The following is a 14,195-nucleotide window of genomic DNA, read 5'->3' as shown; positions in this document are numbered from 1 at the left end:
GCTGTAGCGTAATGAATGAATAGAATTAGCATTTCAAAAGTGTGAAGTTTTTTCAAAAGTGTTGTGTTTGCTTTTTGGAGGACATTCAGGAATAATGATGCAATGGTAAATAATAGGTTGTTTATAATTTGCGATGCATTTATTATTGGAATTTAATGCAGGTTATAAGTTCATTATGAACTAATGGGGGAGTGAATGCTGTGTGTGTTATGGTTGTTATGGTTGTAAAATGTATTTTGAGAAATGATTTAATGTGTTGGAGGAGAACAATTATGCAAAGGAGTTTAATATTTTATTTGTCCACAGTATTGGTTTTGCATATTATGCAAATTTTGCAGGGATTTTGTTAACATCTTGAAGAATATTCATTATGAGTTTTTTTTTTTTTTTGGGAATCAAACGTTTTTGATTTTTATTGTGTTTTGAGCCTCCAGAATGGTGACTGATCACCACCATGGCTGGTGGTGCAACACATTCCTGTTTTAGGAGATGTAAAAATGTTGAAATGAGCATTTGTGAGTAGTTTGTATGTTGTGTGGACTGTAAATTGGAGTTTGCATTTTTGGAGTGAAAGTTTGAAGTTGTTGTGTGTTGTAGGGGTGTACACATGATGAAGTATATTTGTGGATTGTTGTGTACGTGTGAGTGGAGGTTGTAGAATACATGTGTTGGAGTTTCATGTAATTTGTGGAGTGGCTTTCACATGCTGGCCGGGTGTGTTTTGCCTTTATGTTGAAAAACCTTTTGTAGTAACCTCAGAATTTTTTTGGGGGGAGTTTGGACACTTTAGATACTAGTGCTCCAGTTGAGGTTAACCCTTCAGTAGGGTAGATATGTAGACACCAGGGCAAGGGGCCCATTTTTGGTAGTTTGGAAGCCATGTATATGCATTTTGCATGGGAGTTTTGGTCAGGAGGCCCATTTTGTAGGTATGTGCGTTAAAGGTGACCACACATATGGTGTCTGCTAGGAGTAGTTAGACTCCTAGAATGTTGTTTGTAGTGCCAGGTAGTGCAGGGTAAGTTTGTTTGTTTAGCACGCCAGTTGATTTTTATGTCTAATAGGTCTTTGGAGTGGCACACAGTTTGTAGGTCAGTATTAGATTTTTTGGACTGTGGTTAAATTCTTTTGGGTTGTAGTTGTGGTCGGTGGAGGACCAGTTTAACCACGCACTGACAAATTTGAATTATTTAAAATGTTTACAATCAAAGTTTATTACATTTTACTGGGAGCTGTGGAATTTAGCATGACATATTTTTTTGTTGCGCTTTAATAAGAATTCCAGCATTTTTCATCCTATGCATACCGTTTATTCCATCTGTGTAATGGTTGTGTTACTGTTATTTGCATGGTTTTTACTGTGTTTGGGCTTACACACCAATTTTCTTCCTTTCCATGGTTGCGTTTTTGTGGTTCATGTGGTCTTTGTCTAGTTAGTCCCTTTGCTTTAATTTTCATCCTTTTCTATGGGCCTCATTACGACTCTGGCGGTAAGGGGTTAGCGCCAGCGTTAGCTGCGCCGACCCCTTACCGCCAATTACGAGTTCCCTTTCCGCCATGGCGGTTTTTACACCTGCTTTTAGCGGGTGTAAAAAACCATGGCGGTAAGGGAACTTGGTGTTAATTACGCCACCGTAATTTACGGTGGCGTAATTAACGCCTTCCCCACTCCCATTATGCCCTATGGGGCAAAAATGGGAATGGGGAAGGGTAAATGGGGATTGGGGATTTACCGCCCCGCCAAGGTCGGAATGGGGCGGTAAATCCCCTTACCGCCATGGCGTTAACGTAGTTAGCACCATGGCGGTAAAGTCACGGCCCTGGCGGTAACTTACCGCCAGGGTCGTAATGAGGCCCTATGTGTTCTTTAGGGGAGAAGGGATAAGGTGTTGAGGCGTGTTTGTTTTGGATACTGTTGGCTTTGTTTGTTGTTGGCATGTTAGGATTTTGTTTAGGCCAATTGTGTACCTGTTGGCTACACTATATTTGGAAGAAATGTTGGTCTCACTTGGGACATGGTTAGTGCTCAAGTGTGGCAAGCTTGAGGCCAGGAGTGGCAGTTCTGGCAAAAGGTGGTAGGTTACGAGGGTTTATGATGGTAGTTTAGTTTTTATTGTCCATGTGGCAAGGTAGGCACTCGGTGGTGGCAGCACTGAGACCTCGGTGAGGCAGGCCAGGGTAGAAGGTGTTTTTGTTTGTTTTGATTGTGATCCTAACATGATGCTGAGGCTATTCTGTTTCTTAGTTTGTTTGTTAAGGAGGGGGGTGTGTGTTATCCTGGTATGATTGTAGCTAGTGCTTGTGTATGAAGGCCCTCATAGAATGTTCAAGTGGAGCTGAGAGTGTTGGAGGCATGGGGGTTCCGGAGAGTGACGGTTGGGACTTGGAGATAGACTGGGAACCAGGGTAGAGGCTTATTCTTACTCTCCTACCTTTCATGACTATGCTATGTAATCAAGAAGAATAAAGCCTGTTCCTTTTACACTTACCTGAGTCAGCCTGGTTCCTGCTCCATGTCATTCCTGACTCAGAAACATCACTGACACACAGGGATGCCTACCTACATGCCCGCATTAGATCATAAAAGTAAATATGGACACCTAAACAAAGAAGTTAAACCACATGACTGCTGAGTCTGCAGTTTTGGTACCATTATGTGCAATGGAAAACTCCCAACATTGAGGTGGTCCATGTCACGTGGGTGGGCTGAGAGACATTACATTGAGCTTGAATTGTCCTTCAAAGCCAGGCCCCAGAATGTAATGTTGGGAAAAGCATTCTTATTATGACATAAATCTATCATACTTACGTTTTGGTATGAACTTCATTGTATACAACTGTATTAAAGCCTTGAAGTTTCTGCCCTCGGGTTTCACATTGTGGGATGGGGATGCTCGGATGTATTCCGAGCTCAGTTCTGCACAGCTGTGTGGCAATAAACCACGCCTCTTCCTTTGCTGTCTGATTATTTGGAGATGGGCTGTGGGTTTCTGCATTAAGTGCCATCACTCCTTGGTTTTCTCACACCCAGCTGATAAAGTAATAGGCGTAGAGGACTGCTTCCCTTCAAAGCCCTGTGCACGCAAAAGAATAGGTAAGAGGCATAATTTAAACTACAGATGAGGTTTCTGAGGAGAGCTGCCCATGAAGGAAGGTGTTTATCCTTGCTCTGTGCAAGAGCCATGTCAATTTTATTTTAAGTCAGCGTGGGTAGAAATGAGATATCAAAGTCCTTTTTTATTTAAAAAGGGTGTAATTAAGAAAATGGATACATGAGACCTAAAATGTATGCAATAAATAAGAGTGGAACATGAAAAACACAACATAGGGGTTCAGTAAATAATGTAGGGAAATCTAAGAGTTGCAAGGGACTAAGCAAGGGATAACAGGAGAAAATGGAAGCAGGCCAAAGCCAAAAATAGGATCAAATGACAATGTAATAAAATAGGAAAAACACAATCAAAAGAGTCTGGGCCACCCGACAGTGGTACGGCAGCCCATCACATGTTTATTATCCACCAACCAGAAACATGCAGATATCTAGAATAAAAGGAACATACTAACAAAGGAACATTTGCGTTAACAATTTCCTGTACACAGGACATTCGACATAAAGAATTATTGTTACCTAAGAAGTGAACTAAAAGGATCCTCAATTGCACCAGCAGAATGAGAAATGTATTTAAATTGGTTTGCAATGTGTTAAAAAAAGAATGGGGGACTGAGAACTAAGAAATCTGTATGAAACAAACATGAAATTACACAATAAATGAGACATGGCATAGCAACATAAGACAGCATTACAAAAGGGTCAATCCAGAACTCATCCACCCCAAGGCCAAATTGTATCCACAGTTGAAGGAAATTACAAAAGCGGAGGAAGTAGATGGAACAGGGAGAGAAAATAGATTATAGAGTCTATAGGGATGTGCTAAAAGACACACACAGCGCACGCACAGGTGGCACAAGTGCTGTGACCTGTACAAGCAATTCAAGCAAAACACCTGCATCCTGCAAGCCCACTTCCAAAATGCAACAAGCACACCTCATTTGACTCAAGATCTATTCAGGCAATCAGGTAGTGTGTACTTCACCATCCCATCCATAGCCATGCAGTTTGTATTTATGATGCAGAAAATGCACACTGTCAAGCTCCACTGAGAGAGCTACCAGTAGATGTTTCTGATGAGTCCATTGTTATATTGTACTCTTGTTTTGTCACTGGCCTGGAGTGCTTGCTTTCAGAATGTTGATGCATGACTGCAGCTCAGGAGAACGTTGAGTGGTTCTGTGAGTGAATGTTCTGAAAGTGTCAGTTGGGGGCCTGAGTTGGGATGATAGGATGACCGGTGGGTCTACTCCTCTGAATGTACTGGTATTACCTTTCCCTGTTCCTGTCCTGTGTCATGAACTGCTGTATATACCTAAGAGTAACAGGACTATGTACATCATGTACATACTATATAATAAAGTCTACCTGGACCAATATGAGACTCCACAGCTGGTCTGTGTCTGAGTCACTACAAAAAGACTTTACAACATCCAGTAGCCTGGTAAAACAAATATGCTCCGAGGACACCTGGTTATTTGAGGAAGTTATGTAAAGCATGTCTAATTATTAGAGAGGAACCTGAGCAATTCACTGAAGAATTACGTGTGGTTATACAGTGCTATTATCCACCATGAGCTCATGTGAATCAGCTCATGAGAGTGAGTATGCTTGCTGAAGAGTAACAGCGTTTGTCGCACAGGAGTAGCTGATTTTCCAAGGATGTAGGGTATGGTGCTGAGTAAGCGCAGGTTAGAGATGCTTTGATACAGTAATGCATGCCTCTAAGGCTAATTGGCGAACAACCTCTAGTTGTAAGGAGAGAACAAATTAATTGTCAGCTTATTTTCTAGTTCACGTAAAGGTTGTTTAAATGCATAATTGGAATTCAGCGGTAATGGCACAGGAAGCAATAGTTGGTTCATTTCAACCGGTTTTGTTGCCTAAGGGGCAACAGCAAATGAAGATTGTGTGTGTTGTATGCCAGACGAAACCACTCGTGGAGTTCATTTCGGATGAAAATGATTGTGTATTGCATTAGAAGCAAAAGAAGGAGCCTAACAATGATAAATTATAGCCCTTTAGAAACAGAATTTAAAACAGCAGCAACAGCAAATGACAGAGTGGGGGGGCAGTGATAGTTAACATCGTAGGTGAAGGGGCTTGACCAAGAAGGGGCACCAGAGGTGGACTGGGAAGAGGTAAAGGCTGTGGAGGTGGTACTCAAGACCAACAAGAACACTGACATGGAGTTTCAATTAGTAAAATGGATTGTCATTATGGTAAACAAGAAGGACATTGGAACTATGAGTTCCCCAAATGATCTCAGCTTCAATACGTGGGGGAAATGATTGTGGTACCCACCCCCCTCTGCCCTTCCTTTTCCAAGCGTGACAACATTAGAGTAGCTTCAAAGTTGCAACAAATTGCCCAGGGTTATCTGACGCCAGGATGCAAGTGCTAATATCTGCAGTGCGAGAATGTATGTATATCAATTGCAGAATCAACGGTAAAGACGTTTACTGTTTAACAGATACTGGAGCAAATTGCTCCACGGTAAAGGTAAAGGACTTTACAGAAGGCACATTGGGGGTCATTACGAGTACAGCGGTAAGGGGTTAACGGCACCGGTAAGGATGCCGGTGCTGTTAACCCCTTACCAGCACATTCTGAGGTCCCTTAGCGGGACCCACTAAGGCCGGCTGGTAAAACCAGCCGTCCTTAGCCGGAGCCGCTAAGGGACCAGGGAGCTAAAAGGGAGCTAATAACGGGCCCGCTATTGGCGGGCCCGTTATTAGCTCCCTCCCCATTCCCATTGAGTCCTATGGGGGCTCGAATGGGAATGGGGAAGGGTTTTGTGAATGGGGACTTACCGGGTCCTCCAAGGTTGGAATGACCCGGTAAGTCCCTATTCAGAGAACCTGGACCCGGACACGACTTTAGAGGCAGCCATGGTGCTAATAGCACCATGGCTGCCTCCAAACTCGTAATGACCCCCATTGGCATCCAAAACTCTACAGGCAATCAGCATTTCAAATAAAAAAAGTCTTTCATTCTCTGACTATACCACGTATCATTTCCATTAGCCGCATTTCGAAGAAGCAGGATGTCTTTTTGAGCTCCATAAACCACTAAATCTATTAGGGAGGGACCAACTATGGAATTTGAAATGTATTTTGTATACTCCAATTTGGATTGTATCTAGATATTCCCATTGAATATGAAAATGAGTTAATTACTTTACTTAATTATGTAGCAGAAAATAAAGGTAATCTCATATCAGATTGGAAAGGTAAGGATTTGAATAACTTTATCGCTCAAGTGATTCACGAGTTGTCATCTCAGCACACCAATGATGTTGGTTTAATCCATAACTGCACTCCAGTACAAGTCCAGTTATAAAAAGGTCTGGGAGACCCTCTACTGAGAATGAACAAGGCCAAATAACATGTTCTATGTATAGCAAGGTCGACAACAAGGTTTTGTCTCACTGCACCTTACACAGAGAATAAATATCAACCAATCGATCAATATCAGCTTTATTTCGACACATGTCAATAAAGCAGTACTTAAAACATTGCAATAAAATCGGTGTATAAAATTGGAAAAGGCAATACAATATGTACATATTTGCCAATCATTAAGTAAATGTCTCACCACAAACACTATACAGACATTTAAAAATAACTCATTATAATAAAAAGCCGTAATAACAAGGGATATACAAAAATGATGTGGTAACAACATTGGGCTATATAGTTCTTCGCAGCCAAGCTTTGAAAAAATACCATTTGCACCGCCTGGCAGTCCAGCAACAATATACTAAACAATTCTTCTCTGAACAAGCGTACCAACAGCAAACCCATACAACTATTTCAGTCTTTTAAGGGCTCATTAGTGAAGTGAAGCTATGCCTCCATAAGCATAGGAAACTAGGGGTCCAGGTCTCGATTACCCTAATTTAGGGTGCAACCCCAAAGTCCCTAAACAGATGAGAAATATAATTTGCATATCAGAATGGTTCCCCCCCACTAAAATGCGAGGCAATTCTCTTCTGAACAAGAATACCATTGGCAACCCAAGGCAATTGTTTCAGGCTTGTTGGCCCTCATCAGTGAAGTGAAGCTATATCTCTATAAGCACAGTGAGCATCTGGATTGCACTGGGTAATTTAGGGTGACACCCTCATTCATTAAACATGTATGCAAAGGTCTAGGGGCCCCCTTACCAAGACCAACCAGGGACAAATAACCTGTTCTATGGGTAGGGACCCACTCAGTAGGGTCTTGTCATGATTAGGGCCCCAAAAGCCCCCTACGCACATGCTGCATGCACACAAATCCATCATGTAGCACCTTGGGTTCACAGTAATGCAAAAGCACAGGATGGATGCATATGGAACACTCTCGTGTGTGGATGGAGATGGATGCCGTTTCAAGATGGGCACCACCAAAGGAACAACAGTACAGGAAGACAGCAAGTCTTGCAAGACTTCCCAAATCACATGCACCATTTGACAGGAAATCATCAAGTCTTGTGAGACTTCTAAAATCACGTCCTCAATCTTGGATGGGTAGGGCTATATAAGCTCCACCCATGCTCAAACACATGTTCAGCATTTAGCATGCAACGCTGCACCATCTCCTGTGAGCACCTGTGGCTCTTTCCAGCAACTTACCTGAAGAGACCACCAATATGTATCTACCGCCGCCTCATCACCGGTCCTGGATATTATGTCAAAACACCTTCAAAGAAAGAAGCTGTTATCAGTCTGAGGCCCACACGAAGAGCAACGCACCAACAAAAGGTACTCTCACCTGCATCTCCTTCTGGGAACTCTGCCATCATGGTCTTGAGCCCCATACCATTGCCTTCATTACAGGGACCTGCAATAGAAACAACAACATATTAAAGACATCATTTTTACAGGCAACATATCAGGACACAACAGAAAACAAATATGTAAGGGATATGGAGCTTATTCACATTATCAATATATTTTGGATATCAATCTGGAACTTTAAAACTGAACTGGCAGAATACTAACAGGAGGCAGAAGGAAGCCAATCAGAGCTGGACTGGGTCATTGTTCAAGTGACGCACTGGAGCAAGTCACTTCTGAACCCACCATTACCAAGCACTACGGTAAGTCCACCATCTCTGGGGACGGGACTACGGTGGGTGTGGGGAGCACCATGGGTGATAGCTCTGACACTCCCTGTTCTCTCTTAGGGCCACACCACCACCAGAAGAACAGTGCCAAGGGAGTGCAGTCTTCACATCACCAGCCATCACGTATTCTCCCCATCCCTTTTTCCCTGACTACGCTGGGGCACCCTTAAGTGCTAATCGTGGTCAGGCTGCAAAGTGTTGTGGATTGTGTCATCGAGGTGCTCCATGATGCCCCTCCAAGACCTAGACAGGTTTGCGTTACAGGTTTACAAGTGCATTTTAGCTCACTGTAGCAGTCACATAGCAGAAATATGCATTTGCATATCAATCTAGTCAGTCTCACCTGGGCAGTCCAGCGCCAAAATGCTAGGCAATTCTCCTATGAAAATACGAGTACCATAAACAAACCGAGACACACATTTTGGCCTTGTTGGGCCTCATCAGCAAGGTGAAGCGGTATCCATAAAAGCACAGTGAACAAGAGGTTCGGGTCTGGATTATACTGGGTAGCTAAGGGTGAACCCCCAATTCCCAAAACGTGTATGCAAAGTTCGTGGAGCCACTCTATCCAGAATAAAACCAAGCACAATAACTGTTCTATGGGTAGGTTCTCACTCAGAAGGGTCAACAACCATGTTTTCCCTCACTGTACCTTTTGCAGAGACGAAACAACCACTTTCTTATCAGTCTGATCCTACCCACCTACATATTTCAGCATTGAAATGTCCGACAATTCTCCTCTGACAAGAATATCAAAGTACAACCCAGATAAGCATTTCATCCTTGTTGGGCCTTGTCAGTGGACTGAGCTGTGCCTCTCTAAGCACAATGAGCAAGGTGTCCATTTCTGGATTACCCTTAGTAATTTAGGATGAAACCCTAAGTCCCTAAACATTTATGCAAATGTATGGGAGTCCCTCTACCAGGAGTGAATACTGCCAAATAAATTGTGCAGTGGATAGGATCCCACATAGGCAGTCCCTCAACAAAATGCTAGGCAATTTTCCTCTGAACAATAGTACTGACAGCTAGCCAAGCCAAATGTGTCTGCCTTATTGGGCCTCATTGGTGAGGTGAAGCTGAGTCTCATTAAACATAGTGAGAAATGGTTCAACATCTGGATTACCTTGGTTAGCCTGGGGTAAAATCCTAACTGCCTAAACATTTATTCAAAGGTCTGGGAGGTCGTTTGCCAAGAACAAACTCAGCCAAATAACCTGCTCAATGGGTAGATTCTGAATCAGGAATGTCTGCAACTACGTTTTAGCTCCCTGTACCTTTCACGTAAGAAAAACATCTATTTGCATATCATTCTGGTCCCACCCACCTGGGCAGTCCAGCACTGCAATGTTAGTCAAGTTCCCTATGAACAAGAATGCCAACACCAACCACAGACACACGTTTCAGTGTTGTAGGGCCTCATCATTTAGGTGAAGCTGTGCCTCTCTAATCGCAGTGAGCAAGGGATTGTCATAAAATTATCAAAAGAAATTACCTACTGAGTAATGACCACATTTCTATCACATTTATTTTTTAATAATGAGGGAGAGACCAACCATACCCCCCACTTCCTGCTACCTAAACCTATCCCCTTGCCTCACCCCCATCTATTTGTGATAAAAATGAACAAAAATCCCTAATGAATTCAACCAAATAAATGCAGTCATTTCTCATTAGGAATTTTTGTATTTGATCATTTCCTTAGAAACCGTGAGCAAGGGGTCCACACCTGGATTACTGTGGGTAACTTAAAAACCTGAAGTCCCTAAGCACTTATGCAGACATCAGGGAGCCCCTCTAGGGAGCCCCTCTACCAAGAACCAACACAGCTGAATAATCTGTTCTCTGGGTTGGTTTCCACTCAGGAGGGTCTGCAACAACATTTTATCGCATTGTAATCTTCACAGACTAGGAATATCTATTAGCATATCAGTTGGATCACCCCCCAACTGGGCAGTCCAGCACCAAAACCTTAAGCAAATCTCCACTGAACAAAAATACCAACAGTAAGCCCAGCCAAGAATTTCAGACTATGTGAGCCTCACCAGTGAAGTTAAATGGTGGTTTTCCAAGAACAGTGAGCAAGGGGTCCACATCTGGATTACCCTGAGTAATTTAACGTGAAACCAAAATCTCTAAACCGTTAAACAAAGGTCCAGGACCCCCTCTATCAAGAATGAAACAGACAAATAGCATGTGCTAAGGGTAGGTTCTGTGAGGGGTCAGTAATGTGAGGCAGACAACTGCTTGTGTTTATCTAAAAAGTAAACACTTTATTAGAGAAAAAGATTTTTTTTTAAATCCTTGCTAATCCTGCTCTAACAGGGAATTCCCTATTTAGTCTAGAGGCTAAGGCAATAACTCATAACATAAAAAACTGGCTCTCATACTGAACAACAAAACATTCAAAATAAATCATAAGCAACATAAAAGAGTTAACAACAACTAACCAGTAATTTAGATGACCTTCACCTGTCCTGAGAAAATCCCTTTCCTGTGATTATTCAAAGTAAATTTCCCCAAATGTTCAAAGGAAAAGTAAAGTCTTTAACCAGTTCTTCTAAATTCCTCCAAAAAAATAATCAAACAGAAATCCACTGGTAACAGTTTGTCAGCTTTCAGTCGAAAAGATCCCCTTCCAATTCATGCCACGAAAATGGAACCACTGGTAATCCTGGATATCCTCTTTCCAAAATTGTTTTGCCACAATTAAAATAATAAATTAACAACTTCTCCTTCTACAACTTTACAAGTGTTTATGACCTCTGCAGTGTATTTGGTATAATTGTCAGGATGCTTCTTCTTGGGTCATTGCTTTCCTCTTGATAACCCGGTCGACCACTCGGTCCTATGCACTCACGTACACACGGCTGCCCACTTCTCCCCTGAGGCCATTACATGGATTAGATCTTTCCTCGATGGCAGAACGATGAAGGTTTTTTCCCCCACAAATGCGGCAGACCCCATACCCATCTCCTGTGGCGTACCACAGGGCTCCTGTGTCTCCCCTACACTGTATAACATATTTACCAAGCCCCTTTTCGATGATCTGGATCATCTCGGTATCACCTACACTAACTATGTAGATGATACCCAGATCCTCCTTCCGCTTTCTGGAGATTATGGAAAGGATTTGGCCTTGGTGAATAGGGTTTACATCATCATCCAGGCATGGATGGCCACTCATTGACTATGCCTGAATGATGATAAAACTGAACTTATCACCTTGGGCACCACTGCCAGCCTAAATAAATTAAGCCCAGCCTACTCATCCTTCATGATCGATGGCAACACAATCAAAGTGGGAGAGGAAGTCAAAACATTGGGCTTCTACCTTGATTCCAACTTCTCCTTCAACAGACAGGTGAACTCACTAGCCTCCTTTACGGCTTACATGTGTAAATTGATCTGTGCAGCCAAATCTTTTCTATCCGATACCAGCTGTCTGACCCTGGCCAGAGCCCTCATACTATCCCGCTTAGACTACTGTAACGTGCTTTATCTTGGGTCATCCAAAGCTACCACCAGCAAACTACAAATCCTCCAGAATAATGCACTCAGAGCGGCACTGGGCATCTCCAGAAGAGACCACATCACAGTACACAGCCAGCAGAACAACTGGACCCCTATCACAGACAAAATCGTCCTAAAAACTGCTTCACTCACCCACAAGTCCCTCAATAATGTGGCTCCCATCTACCTGATCGACAGATTTCACAGACAGATATCCTTGAGACCGACAAGGACAGCATATAGAGACTGCCTCTCCGTCCCTAACTACAAACGCTCTACCATAGGAGGCAACAGCTTCCCAGTGAAAGCGGCTAAACTATGGAACTCCCTACCACCCACTCTTAGAATGGACTTACCCTACCAAAATGTCCGTTCCAAGATGATGTCTTGGCTGAAGACAGCCGCTGTCTAAACAAACTGAGCTAGGATCTGCTCCTCCCTCTTGTCACTTGGACATACCGGACACACAATTGTTAACTGTATATATGTATATATTCCTGCTTTTCTTCCATTGTTACTGTGTATATGCCATGTATATATTTTATTGTCTGCAACTAAGCTTCGCAAATTCCTGTATCTGCTGCGCCCTGTTACCCTAGGGTATTCCAGTGCATTACAAATAATAAACAAACAAACAAACTAACACTCTTCTACTACTGTTACCATGGGAACAAGCTCCTTTGTTTCACCTTATGCCAGTACTTCAACCAACTTCAATTTAACATTCACCAACAGTCATGTTATGTTATATTAATTATTGTTCTATAGCACACGCTCACTGAAGCCTCTTGGTGCTAGGAAGAAACCGGAGGGAATAGAAAGGTCAAACAAATACCCTGAAGAAAATCTAGAACAGATAGGTTTTTAACAGCCGACAAAAGATCAAGAGATTGTCGGGTAGCTCTCAGCTGCACTGGCAGAGATTCCACAATTTAGCAGCCGCCAATGAAAAGGAGAAACCCCCCATCTGCTCAAACTGATAATGGGGAACCACAAGAAGGCAAGAGCCCTTAGACCGCAGATCGCGGGCAAGTGGATAGATTTGAAATGTATCTTGTAGATATTCAGCGCCTGAGCCATAGAAAGCCTGGTGTACAATCACCATTGATTTAAAATGAACTTGCTGCTGAAACGGAAGCCAGTGCAAGGACCAGAGAATCTGGGACACATGAACACCGTAAGGGATTTTGAAGAGGCTGCAGGTGATGGAAAAGAAAGAGGGGCTGGGCCAAAAGCAGAAAATTACAGTAATCTAACTGACTCAGAATTAAGGAGGCCGTAACTAACTGGACCGGGAGGAAAGGGAGAACCTTCCGAAGCACACAGAGTTGAAAGACCACAGCCACAACCACAGTTCTGGTATTTCTGCTTCAACTTTATACTTTAGGATTGTTTGGCATATAATGACAAGACACTTCGATCTCTATAGGTAGGCAAGGCACTCTTCATTCAGGTGCTCCAAAAAAAGGCAGCCTATTGGCCTCTTCTGCCTGCTGTACTGCCTCTGCTTCAAGACTGACTTTCTATCTACTTCAGCAGTCTCTTCATTACAAATTATTTACTCAGTCCTATTTACAAGCATCCAGCTCCCTTCCCTAGCTTTGTTCATACCTTCCTGGTTCCAGTAGCTACACTGAAGCTGCTATGTCACACTTCCAACTTTGTGTAACCAAGTCACACTTCTATCAGAGGACACTGGACCTTTAACAACTTCACAGATCAGGTAGACAGATTTAAACAGGGCTTGCTTCACCATGGAAAATGTTCACCTCTTGGCTTGGATAATGCTTGTTCTCATTAGTACAACTTCTTGGTTTAAAGAATACTTCTTCTTAATATTACAAGGTTCAGTCTTCAAAGCAGAAACAGATTTAGGCAGTTGTGACCACTCTTTAAGGTAGATCTGTAAACTTAAATAACTGCAAGTGCTTATATTCCCATGTAATATCACAGAGATGCTTTCTAACTCCTGTCGGGAATCACAATTGGCCACACGCGACCTTCCATTGATGCTGTATGTACTTGTAAAAGTCAACGTTAGGGTTTTTGGACTGTTTTAGCAAGTGTTCCGTCTTTAATTAGGGGCATGTGACCACTCTGGTAACATTAATAGTTTAACAATGGGAATTTAGATGCTTTTCTTCCAACAGTTACCAGCAAGGATTTCGAAGTGAACCTGAATGCCAAGCTTCACTCACCGGCTCCAAGAACACTGTGGGTGAGCGCTGATTCACCTTCCTGACTTCTTCCACTTCTACTACAGCTCAAGGCACACTTGGGACCTACACCCTTCTGCAACATGGGTGTTTCTGTTCCGGTCACATGAACTGGAAGTTCCTTTCACTCCTCTGTCCCTCGGCTTGCTTTCTGCTAGGATCCTCGGGCTTCAGCACAGTCACGACTCTGCAATTACAGAAACTAGGTGCACTTGGGAAAACCTTCACTCTCAGCACGTCGTTCG

This window comes from Ambystoma mexicanum, chromosome 5p, assembly GCF_040938575.1.
Source record: "Ambystoma mexicanum isolate Mex_15411 chromosome 5p, UKY_AmexF1_1, whole genome shotgun sequence".
NCBI lineage: Eukaryota > Metazoa > Chordata > Amphibia > Caudata > Ambystomatidae > Ambystoma > Ambystoma mexicanum.
Note: the sequence above shows the minus strand (reverse complement) of the source record.